Raw genomic sequence first — 13,634 nt, forward strand, 5'->3', positions numbered from 1 at the left:
AGAAGCTACAGATACAGATGGGACTGTGATATATATAATATAATATATATAATCGTTTCCATAACATGGAGTTCATTTCACTTAGCATCATCTTATGTGATCATAAGGGTGTTGGACTCTTGTGATGCTCTGCTATGACTTGCCTAAACCTGTACTAATTATTCCCAATAAGGGAGACCATAGAGTCCATGTTTCTTTGGGTCTGGCTCACTTCACTTAGTGTAATTTTTTCCAAGTCCTTCCATTTCCTTACAAATGGGGCAATGTCATTCTTTCTGATAGAGGCATAAAATTCCATTGTGTTTATGTACCACATTTCCTGATCCATTCATCTACTGAGGGGCATCTGTGTTGGTTCCAGATTCTACCTATGACAAATTGTGCTGCAATGAACATTGTTGTGCTGGTGGCATTACTGTGATTTTGTTTGTGGTCTTTTGGATAGATACCCAAAAGTGGGGCTGCTGGGTCATAGGGAAGCTCTATATTTAGCCTTCTGAGGAATCTCCATACTGCTTGCCAGAGTGGCTGAACCAGTTTACATTCCCACCAACAATGAAGTAGGGTTCCCTTTTGGCCACATCCCCTCCAACAATTGTTATTGTTAGTTTTCTTGATATATGACATTCTTACTGGGGTTAGATGGAATCTCAATGTTGTTTTAATTTGCATTTCTTTTATGGCCAGTGATGTAGAGTATTTTTTCATATGTCTCCTGGCCATTCTCATTTCCTCATCAGAGAAGTCTCTTTGTAAGTCTTTAGCCCACTTGATGAGGGGGCTATAGGTTCTTTGCGGTTTTGTTTTGGAAGAAGGTAATTTTTTTAGTTTGCATATATTTTAGAGATGAGGCCTTTGTCCGTTGAATGTCCAGTAAAGATCTCCCAGTCTGTGGGCTTTCTGTTTATCTTGCGAGCTATGTCCTTTGCCGTGCAGAAGCTCTGCAGTTTGATGCAGTCCCATTTGTCCAACCTTTCTTTGATTTTTAGCTTTTCTGGGTCATTGTTACTTTTCATTTATTGAAATAATTGAAATTTCGTCTTTATTACTTCACAAATGTACTTTTCTCCAAATATTAGTTCATATGTACAGAATAATATATTCAATGGCATTCATTAGTATTTTTTCATAAAATAAAGGTTTGGTTTTACGAGCTCAAACATAACTAGGGTAAACTGAGATATCTTTTCCTTCCCATTACAATCTAAATCTTCCAAAGGCACTTCAAGAAATGTGATATTTTCTCCCTATTTGTTAGATTATGTTCTTATGAATAATCACATCTTCTTGCCTAGACTCTTGACATTTTGCTCTCATAGTTCACATGGTTGTTGTTAAGTTAGAAACCTTGTACAAATGGGACTAATTAACAAAGCTCCCCAAAGTATTTTCTGTCAGAGAGAAACATGTCAAGTGTATACTGTTCATTTAATGCCTAAAAATTTCTTAATAAACAGCCAGTTAATTAAGGAAAGCTTTTGGTATTGGTTTTATTTCTTTAGGGAGACCACTACATTGACAGATCACAAAAGTTAGAAAATATAGACAGGTACCAGTATGGTTCATGCCTTTAATCTTAGCTACTTGAAAGGCTGACACCACAAGGGATCTATTAACATCATGACAAAACACAAGCAGGTTTAGGAAAACAGCCCATTAATAGAAAATGGTATCCTAAAATAATAATTGTATGGTTGCAATCCACTCTTCTTCATAAAACAGTTGTGTTTACTGGTAGCACAGAATAGTAAAATAAGGGAAAATTAGAGAACAGATTTGAAATAGCCCAGTGTTTTATAGGTCCAAATTATATTGAGATTATTTCGACCTAAATTCCTTTACGAAAATATAAGGATTAAAATAAAAACACAAATTGTAAACTACAATAATGTTTCAAATTAGTTTTTGCTGAAGTATGAAAATAAAGTAAAAATCCCATGACAGTACTGTAAAAAGCCATGGCCATTTCCTTCAAACACGTTATGTACTGAATCTATGCTCATGTTGTTCATCAGCGTCCATTGCTACGTTTTGATCCTAGGCAGTATTGGCTTAGAGTCTAGTGACTCGAACAGTGTTTTCCTTTTCTGAGCACTGTTTACCAGCACATCTCCCACACAGTATTCCCAGGAGATCTTGGACAGCACCACAGTTTAAAGAACCAGAGATCATTGTTTGCCTGCTTTCTGCCTCTGTGCTTTCTTCCTTGTCCCACCACCAGGAAAATGGAAACTGATTTTTCTGTTTTTCTTTTAAGCACGTAATTTCTATGCAAATAATATGACACACCATAGTCAAATACATGATTGCAAAGTGTAAAATGATAAGGTATTTATTTAAGAAAACTTTCCTGAAAAATAAACATTTGTTTGAGTTGTATATCTGCATATGTGTGTGTGTTTGTGTGTGTCAAAGAGATAGAGAGAGAGGGAGGAGAGAGAGAGGAAGCGAGGGAAAAAGAGAGAGAGAGAGAGAGAGTTTTGGAGCATTTTATGCCTGGATGATTTCCTTAAGCTCTTTTACTCAAGGATAGCACTCTGCCATTTTGAGCCAGAGCATCTCTCCACTTCTGGGTTTGTAGTCGTTAATTGAAGAAAACATGGACTTTCCTGCCCAGGCTGGCTTTGAACCATGATCCTGAGATCTCAGTCTTTTTTTTTTTGCCAGTCCTGGGGCTTTGGACTCAGGGCCTGAGCACTGTCCTTGGCTTCTCTTTGCTCAAGGCTAGCACTCTGCCACTTGAGCCACAGCGCCACTTCTGGCCATTTTCTATATATGTGGTACTGGGGAATCGAACCCAGGGCTTCATGTATATGAGTCAAGCACTCTTGCCACTAGGCCATATTCCCAGCCCGATCTCAGTCTTTTGAGTAGCTAAGATAATAGGCATGAGGCCACCACTGCTGTGCCTGGCTTCAAGAAAATATTTAATCAACTTAGTGCTTGTATGGACATGCCCATGAGTATTTTGTCATTTATTTAAATTCAATGCATTTTTATTTTTGATTTTTTTTTCACATCTATGCATTTGAACAAGCCATAATGATTTTTTTTTTTTTTTGCCAGTCCTGGGCCTTGGACTCAGGGCCTGAGCACTGTCCCTGGCTTCTTTTTGCTCAAGGCTAGCACTCTGCCACTTGAGCCACAGCGCCACTTCTGGCCATTTTCTGTATATGTGGTGCTGGGGAATTGAACCCAGGGCCTCATGTATACGAGGCAAGGACTCTTGCCACTAGGCCATATCCCCAGCCCCATAATGATTTTTAAAAAAAAAAAAACAATTTTTTTAAAAGACCAATTTCTGAATGGAAGGAAGTATGATGTTATACAACCAGACTATATAAAACATACATTCAAATTGTTGGACAGAAAAAAAGAGGTTTAAAGAAGATGAATACACAAAAATAGTTACAATGTTTCACATTCTCGATAGCAACCATAGCAACTTGCTCTTTGTATGTATTTTACATTTTTGTCTCCCTGTACTTTAAAGTCAAGGTCTTGCTATATTATTCAAATGCTCCATACTTAAGCATGTGCGTTATATCCCCAGCACTTTTGATATTAGGTTATTTTTCAGGTATATTTACATTCCTTCTAGGTAGCCGAATACATTTAATATTTAGGAAGCTAAAACATGTCATTTTCTAGTATAATATCAGACTTATCTGCACACATTTTCAAGAGTTATTAAATATTTCTCTTCCTTTCTACTGAATTTCAAGTAGGTCTTGGTTTTCTTTATACCTTCCAACTAATTCGTAGTATTGTAGTAGATTTAATGTGATGATATAATCATAATCCTACTTAACATTTAGCAAGACAATTAAAACAATTTCGAAAAGAGAACAAGACAGGAACTTTTGGCTCACATCAGAATTCTAGCTACTTTAGAGGCTGATATCTGAGAACAGAGAGACTCTCAGTCAAAAGGCAGATTCTAATCTCCAAGTAACCAGAACAAAGCCAGATTGGATTTGGAATTCATGGGGTGGCGTGCCAGTCTGAGCAAAAAAAAAATCAAGTGCAAGTGCCAGACTCTGAGTTCATGGTCCACTACTGAAATACTCTTACCACCCCCTGCCACCTGCCATAACACTCACACAAAGGAGAGAACCCTATTGAAAAAGTTGTCAGGTAAAGGCTTAATTGGAATTACTGTCTAGGACTTCAAGTTATAAGAGTGTAAAATTCTGTTGTAGGTGTGGAACAGAAGTGCACAATCAGAGTTATCAATGTGAAACAAATTTTTAATGTAAGTTTAAAATAAGGAAACATTTTCTGCCAGGTTACTTCCATAGGCAAGACAAATCAGAATGTATTCTAATTCCGACTTTGCTAAACCAATGACCAAATGTGCTTAGAAGCTGTGTTGCAACAATCTTAGACCCTGTGTTTGCTCATTGTTCTGACATGTCTTCTAAACAGAAGGTAATTTTCTAACATTCAAGACGGTCACTGCCCAAATTAGAGTTTTATACAGGGAGAGATTGGTCAATGGTCTATATATCTATCTCTCGTTTTTCCAGTGTGCTTTTAATGTGAAAACTTCTTAAGTATGTTTGGTGTCTTTATCAAGCATTGTGATGTGTAACAGTGGACTCTGTGAACCTTGCTATTGACCACACAGGCTGGCCACACTGTGATCCACTTCATTCTGGAGACTCACTTTTCTATTTCTGTGACATTGCATTTCCCTAAACAATGTCTTCTTCTGTCCTTGATATGCCCTCTCTTTCTGTAATCTTAATCATCTTGAGTTAGGCTTTGGAGTTTTCTTCTGGGTTTTATGTATGTGATCACATGTGTTTTCTGTTCTCTTATCTTTAAGCTATCAGCTCAGTTGCTTATACTTCATCTTTTTTACATACATAATCTTCAAAAGCAGCAAATTGCATGAATTTAACAAAGTATCTTCTTTATTGTGCTGGTCTCAGCCCCCAGCGCTCTCCTGACCTGTGGGAGAGACAGGAAAGCTCGCCCCAACAGAGGCCAGCCAAGAAAGGAGAAGGGTCGACGGACCGCCTGCACCCAGCCCTCACTCGCTGGAGGACAATCAGACGGAGTCCAGGAGAGATGTCTGTACACCTCTCGCTTTATTGAAGTAAGCTCCACTCTCAAATAGGTCAGAGAGCGGCAGGAAAGGAAGGGTGTACGTGCACCTATCTAGGGACTGTGAAGGGAGGCCTGAGCTGTCTGTCAAGGGTGGAGGGCCGAGGGACCAATCCTAAGAGGTGGCCTAATTCTATGTCACAGCCCACAGGACCACCAGGTGCCATCTTGGCCACACGTGTTCCCAATGCTGGGAGGCGGGGCCAGCTAGAACCACCTTTCTGGGTTCTTCGTAATAGCCACACATGACCCCAGGGCTGGAAGACAGGCGGGGCCAACTAGGACTGCCTTTCTGGGTTGGGGAGTAACAGCCACAGGTGACCCTGGGGCTGGGAAAACAGGCAGGACCAGCTAATTGCCTCTGGGCATGCCCCACACTTTATGACTCTTTCTTTATTCTTAAGTTTGGGGTAATAGTATAAGTTTTTTTTTCTCTATATCTATTTCTTTTTCCTAAATTATTATGTAAGGTTTTAATCCTCTGAATCAGTATCTTAAACTATTTATTGGTTCATTTATTTAGTTTTATTTTTACTGTCAGTTCTCTTACAAGTTGTTTTAATATGGATCATGAGGCTTATATGTTTATTTATCTTTTAGTTATAGTGACATAATCAATACCCTCTAAATTGTAATGCTGCCACTGTCTCCCAAAACAATGCAAGCAAAAGGTCTTCTTTTAACCATTAGTATTTTTCCAGAAGATATTTCATTAAACCAGGTTTCTTATAAAAAAAATTTACGTCTAAGTGGCAAATGAAGAATGGGTGAAGAAAGAACAAATGTTTGAGATTTCCCCTAGTAAAGCTTACAACTAAATTTTTTTTTTCCGGCCTGTAGATATCAGGAAGGAAACAGAAATTTTAATTCATATTTTAGCAGTAAGAGCTGTGATTATCCTTTATAACTTCCATTAATTTCATGCTACTTCTATGTATTTTCTTTATGCCAATCAATTTATTTTAAGGACAAAATGTAATGCATGAAGCCAAATAATTGCGGTAAATGAAAGAGATTATAGTGGTAATAAAATCAAACACACTTTTATTGGTTTCCGGTACACCATGGAAATGAAGGATTCCTCATACAATATGCAAGCATTTTAAGATATTAACAAAATATTAAAACAAACACACAGGATTTCTAAATTTACTGCCATACTAAAACCAACAGGATTCATGACTCAGAAGACAAACCTCAGTGTTATTCCAGAAAATGAAAATTCGTGACTACAGATTGGTTATAGTAAACTTAAAATGAGGCAGTAGAAGAACATTTAATTGCCAACTGCATGGCTCATGTCTGTAATTCTAGCTAGCCTCCAGGCTGAGTTGGGAAGAGAGCAGTAAGAAACCAGTCCCCAAAGAAAAATTCATGAGACTCTTATCTCCTATTAAGCAATGAAAATCAGAAGTGGAAGTGAGGCTCAAAGTGTGGAATTATTAACACATGAACTGTAATTTGTAGTACCATGTTTTAAATTGTTTAATTTATTTTAGTTAAATGAAAAAAAGATGAAATCACAATGCTACTACCACATCTTTAGTAACTTCTCAACAAATGTAGATTGGAATAATGGCATGATTGTTTTCAGAATTTAATACAAATAAATCTACTTCTGATGAGACAAAATAGTAATTACTTAGCATTAATAATAACACATGTTCATTAAATGTTACTTTCAATTTTAATGTATATTTCTTCTCTGATCTAACTAAAGTAAATTATTATTATATGAGTATCTTTTTTTCCTGATGATGACACACAAACAGTATTGATCAATCATGAGCCCTTGTACTTATCAACTGATGTGTTGGATGGTAACTCCTTTGTTCAATCATGTAATAATAAAAAAATAATTTCAAAAATAGTGGATTTAAAAATCAATGACAACACATTGAGCTTGAAGTTAAAACTCAAATTATCCAAAATTATCTGTTATCTTTGGTAAAATAATTAGCATTGAACATCACCATTGTCATGCTAATAGTTTTAAATATATAACATTTTTCATAAATTGGAATATTAGAGTGTCATATTTGTTAAATGAGATATAATAATATTGGAATTACAATGAAAACAGGATGTTAAAAATTACTATGCACCCACTGGTGTAATTTTTTAATGTAATTGCCTATTAGATTTCATTTAGGACATTTTTGAGTTTTATTGTTTTGTAGTGTTATTACCCTTGTATCTGCTAATATGATTGTTAAAATGGTAACACTTTTTATACTTATTAAATAAGTAATAATAGTTACTATGCTATTTTAGTAACAAAACAACTAATAATAGCATAGTAAAATGCTAATTAGATAGGGAAATATGTTATAGTAATTTATACTTCTTACATGAACTGAAGGTTCCCAAAATGAAGACATGTATATACAATATGAATACTTTCTATTGATGTCATCTAAACTTTGCAAATCATAAAAGTTATTGCAATGTCCTATTTTTAGACTGTGGTTTGCTATATTTAGTTGAAGACAGATTGTATGCCCTACCAGATTGAGATTTTTTTATAATTATTATTCACCGCTGAATCCACAGTGTCCTTTGAAGAGATTATACGTAATTATATCTCAATACATATCTGTTGAGTTGAGTAGAACAAAATAAAAGAGGAGTTAGGAAGGGTTCTGGTGAAAAATTTCCATTTATGATTTAAATGTGTTGGGAAATAGGAACATAGTCTAGGATAAATGAAAATGAAATTACATTTTAAATCAATTCATTTTTTGCTGAATATGATCAAACAGAACAATATCAACTAAAAGAATATTAGCTCGCAGTGAGGTAGTATTTCATTAGTTTTGTTTTAGCATTTCTGTATTTGCTTATAACCTTCCTTTCAGTAACATACTCGAGCTGCACGTGTACATGCTAGCTTCTTGCCAAAACTAGTCCCATGACTAGCCAGGCTTCTGAAAAGAATGTATGACCTGCAGGTACCAGTAGGCTCTGCACTCCAAAAGACAAATTTCAGCTATTTGAAAATTTAAAAGTAAAATAGTATTTATATGTGATTTATAACTGTGAATTTATAATAATGATCTGTTTAAATATATGTAATTCTGTTCTTAGTTATTGAGAATACGTGATGTAAAAAAGACTGTAACTGAGAATTTCTATGTAATATTATTTACCAAAGTGCCATTGATACAATAAAATAAAACCCTTATTTGAATTTTATAGATGGCTAAATACAGATGACTAAAAGAAAAATAGCAATAGTATATTAAATATTAGCAACTAGTGACATATAACAAACCACCATAAATAAACAAATAAATAAATAAAATACTTCCACATTTTTGTGGATTACTACAGGAACAAGCTAATTTGAAATGTGAGTTAGACAAAACAATAGTAATGGCCAGACCAGCAAGAACACAATTATAATTATAGACATAAGGAGTCTAAAGAACCAAGATCATTAATTCAAGGCCAAACTGGGGAAATATAGGGTAAAACTATCACCTTAAGTAAAATATGATAGCTGAAAATGAAATTATATGAATGGGAACCACCAATCCACAGTACATATATCCTAATAATAATGCTTAGCACTTGTTTATAAAATACCCTGTAAACTCCTTAACGCAATTTATTTTCTAGGACAAACACAAAGGAAGTAGATTGAACTTTGCTGCCTTGTATTACATAATGCACACAGAAAGTGCACCTACTGAAACTCATCTAAGTCATGATCAAATTAAGGATACAGCAAAAAGCACAAGTCGAGATTTTTATTAACAATATGAGAATCGTATAAAACCATGAATAACAAATGAGCCCTGTTTGTCACTCTTGTCTTTTACCTATTGCTGCTATGAACTTTCTTTCTGCAGAAATATAAATTCCACAATAAAACATAATTTTGTATGTGGCAAGTTGTCTTTTAAAGAAATTAGGGGAGGAAAATAGTAACATTTTATATATCGATGTATCATGTTTCTGATTTCATAATTTCACCCTGTAAATCCCGATTACCATTTCATATAATATCTCTTCCACTAGAATATTCTCATCTAAAGGTTCTGTTAATTAATGTGCATGCTTTCAGTCATAGTAAAAAAGCCCTTTTGCTGCTGCTTTTTGATAGAGATGGCTGCAAAAATTGTGGACATCTTTTGCCCCTAGACTCTGAAGATATTCTGTCGTACCCTTCTCTCCATGTGACATCTTAGATAAATTCTAGCATATATAACTTTCAAAAATCTGCATGCATTTAAATATTTGATTTTTATTGACAAATGTATTGACAAATAACTCAAATATATCCATAAATGTTAATTAATTTGAAGACATGGAGATTAGTGTTTCTTCTTGATGAGTAAGTAAAAAAAAAAAAAACTTGGAACATTTTTGACAATGTACTCTTCAAATTTTTTTTTTTTATTCTAGGTGTCTCAATATCAAGACTTGAACTCCAGGCCTTACTCTCCCCTTCAGATATTTTATTCATCTCTATACCACTTGATCCACTTCCACATTTTGCTGTTTAACTGGAGATAAGAGTCTCTTAGATTTCAGCCACAATTACCAGGTCTCAACTCCCTGAACACTTAAGGTTATAGGCATGAGCCACCAATGTCTCACTCTTCTTCAAATGCTGTTGTTTCCATCTGTCTACCCATTCCTAGTTTTTGAAACTCTCATTACAGTATATTTTATGTAAGCTTTAATTTTAGGAATTCTCTATTATCATAGCCTTAAACTCATAGATTTTCCTTAGCTATGCTGAGTATGCTTCCTTTCTGTTTCATTATGTATTCCTATCATTTTCTTCATTCTTAAAGTACTCATTCGCCTGCATTTACATATTATATACTTTCTCCATTACTACTAATATTATTTTAGTGTACAAGGCAAGCACTCTTTTTTTTTTTTTTTTTTTTTTTGGCCAGTCCTGGGCTTTGGACTCAGGGCCTGAGCACTGTCCCTGGCTTTTTTTTGCTCAAGTCTAGCACTCTGCCACTTGAGCCACAGCACCACTTCTGGCCATTTTCTGTATATGTGGTGCTGGGGAATTGAACCCAGGGCCTCATGTATACGAGGCAAGCTCTCTTGCCACTAGGCCATATCCCCAGCCCATGGCAAGCACTCTTGAGAGGTTAATTTTTTTTTTTTTTGCCAGTCCTGGGCCTTTGAACTCAGGGCCTGAGCACTGTCCCTGGCTCTTTTCTGCTCAGGGATAGCACTCTGCCAACTTGAGCCACAGCGCCACTTCTGGCTATTTTCTATATATGTGGTGCTGGGGAATCAAACCCAGGGCTTCATGTATACAAGGCAAGCGCTCTTGCCACTAGGCCATATTCCCAGCCCTATTAGTTTAGTGTAGGCACTTATAATAAGCTTTCATTTTAAAAGTGCCTTTTCTGTAGCTCAGTTGCTATTATAGTGAACAGAAGCAAGTATGTGTGTTGAGTTGGGTGGTGGGGACTTTTGTTAAGTGTACTTAAATTTCACTTTTTTATTTCCACATAAGATTGTAGTCTCTATTTTATTACACTGCCACCAATATATTTTTTAATGCACATATGACCTAACCCATCCGGTATTTCATCTAATCCCCGTTGTATTATTGCCTTATTTCTCACAGTTCCCATGCATGAACTATACTGCACTATATATTTGTTAGAGGAAACAAGAAGGCATGCATCAACAAAAAAATTTTAAAATTGGGATCACAAATTAAAACAATACTTGAGTCATGGATTTACTTTTACCTCAAGGGGTCTACAATTCTTTTGTCCTATTTTTCTATTGAATTTATGAATTATTGAATATCAATATGAACATTAATGTTTTATCACACTTGGTTAGTAATATATTATTGATAAATTGGGGGGCCGGGAGCCATTTCTGGGGCTGGAACTCAGGACCCAGGCACTATTGACAAGCATTTTGCTCAGGGTTAGTGGTCTACCACTTGAGCCACAGCTCTACTTCCAGTCGTTTTGGTTCTAATTGGAGATAAGTGCCTCATGGGACTTTTCTGCCCAGACTGGCTTCAATCTGCAATCCTCTGATCTCAGCCTCCTGAGTAGCTGGGATTCCAGACACAAGCCACTAGTACCCAGCTTGATGAAATATTTTAAGAAGCAAAGCAGTGAAAGAATAGCACAAAACGAAGGGCATTGAACTGAGAAAGCACAAAATTGTTATTCTTCAGAAGTGAAACACTGGAGAATACTTTGAAGTCACCATCTGGAGTAATAATACGCTTAGCAAGACAGCAGATGTCAAGATCAGCTTCTCCTAGTCAAAACCAAATGTAGTAAGTGACTCGATGTTTCACTTGGGGATAATTTGTTTGGGGGAACATTTTTACTTTCTCACAGTCACTAATCTCTAATTTGTATTTCCCAAGCTGCCCAATGCAGAATATTGATCTCCCAGGATGTCCTTTTTCTCTTTGTAAAAAAATTATTTAGTTATTAAAGACAGATTGTTGTTAAACTGAACTCCCTCCTGTCATAATCTATTTAATTGTTGAAAATTACTCATAGGGGAAGTTGATTTCAAGTAAGGTGATTACTGCAATATCTAATTGAATAAGAATTTTTCTTTTTGTCTTTAAATTTCTCACTTTATTTTCAATATAATTAGGGTGTTTACATATTTTTTTTCTAATATAGCACATGATATTCTATCATTTAAGCACATTTGTTTAGTTTTACATTATTATTTGACTCATTATCAAACTTTTACATACAACTTCAATATAATCACTTCACTGTATTTAAGTTATTAGCACACATTCCTTTTAATTTTTTCTTTTTATTGTCAAGGTGATGTACAGAGGGGTTACAGTAACATACTTAAGGTAGAGAGGACCTTGTTTTCTTGTCAAACCTGTTACCTCCTTTCCCATTTTTCTCCCAACTTCCCTTGTGCCCAATATCCCCGCCCCATCAGGAGTTGTACAGTTTGCTACACAATTTCTTGTAAGTATTGCTGTTGCATTGGTTTGCCTTTACCTTTGTCTCACCATTTTGATGTTCCCCTTCCCTTCTTGGATTCAGACAAACATATCTGCACTACCCAGGCTACAAAAATCAAATGCAGTGGCAACAGGGGCTAAACCACAGGGAAGATAAACAAAAGAAAACAGGAAAAAATTTCACATAGTGCATTAAAAGTAACAACAATGATAGACTGTTGGTGTCCATAATTTGATGTTCATTCTGCTTAGCTTCATCTTATGTGATCATATGTACATGGATATTGAGCTATTGTGATAATTTGCATAGATTATCCTACACATATATTATTACTAATTAGGGGAAACCACAGAGTCTATGTTTCTTTAGGTCCAGTTCACTTCACTTAGTATGATTTTTTTCCAAGTCTTATCATTTCCTTACAAATGGAGCAATCCCATTCTTTCTGATAGAAGTATAGAATTCTATACCACAATTTCTTGAGCCATTCATCCACTGAGGGGAATCTCGGTTGGTTCCATAGTTTGGTTATAATAAATTGTGCTGCAATGAACATGGTTGTTCTTGGAGCTTTAGTATGGTCTTCTTTATGATCCTTTGGGTAAATGCCTAGAAGTGGGGTTGCTGTGTTGTAAGGGAGCTCTATGCTTTATGGCTCTAGCTTTATGAGGAACCCCCATACTGCTTTTCAGAGTGGTTGAACAAGTGTACATTCTCACCAACAGTGCATTAGGGTTTCCTTTTGCCACATCCCTTCTCAGTATCTGACCTGCTCCATTTCTGACATGGGCCGGTTCACCCCTCCTTAGGCAACCTGGTGTTCCTGCGCTCCCGGGAGGTCACCATATTGATACTGAACTTAGTGTGGACACCTGATCCACATAGAGCACTGCAGCCCAGAATTCCTGGACTCAAGCGATCTTCCAGGCTCAGCCTTCCAAATATCTGAGATTACAGGCGTGCGCTACCGCACCCAGCTCTTCCCAGTATCTGTTATTATTAGTTTTTTCGATAATAACCATTCTTACTGGGGTGAGGTGGAATCTCAATGTTGTTTTGATTTTTAGCATATATTTTAAACATTAGTTTTACATTTGGTACAAATAATTTGGAAAATATTTTCAGGTATTTACATATTTTGCTGTGGTTCAAATAACAAATAGCAAATAAACACATAGCAACACATAGCAAATAAAAATTTAGTTTTCTTTGGAAGCAGCTATATTTTACATTGAAAAGTATAAAATGTTTAAAATACTGAATACCAATTGGATGGCTAAATAAATTTTAACAAGTCTATTAAAGATTATTACAATTTTATTTCAAATTAGTCATTAGTATGTTCATCAATTATAAGGAAAATTAAACTGCTATTTACTACAAATCATAGTAACTTTAATAATAGGGAAAACATATGTGTGTGTATGTGTGTATGTCTATACTACCCAAGATGAATACTTACCTCAATACCTGTAATATTATTAAAAATATATTGGATATATTGTTTATAGTACACCAACTGTAAAAAATTATGTTGGAAATAAAGGTATCTTTTCCAGATTTGCTGGG

Source organism: Perognathus longimembris, chromosome 3 (assembly GCF_023159225.1).
Source record: "Perognathus longimembris pacificus isolate PPM17 chromosome 3, ASM2315922v1, whole genome shotgun sequence".
In the NCBI taxonomy this organism is placed as follows: Eukaryota; Metazoa; Chordata; class Mammalia; order Rodentia; family Heteromyidae; genus Perognathus; species Perognathus longimembris.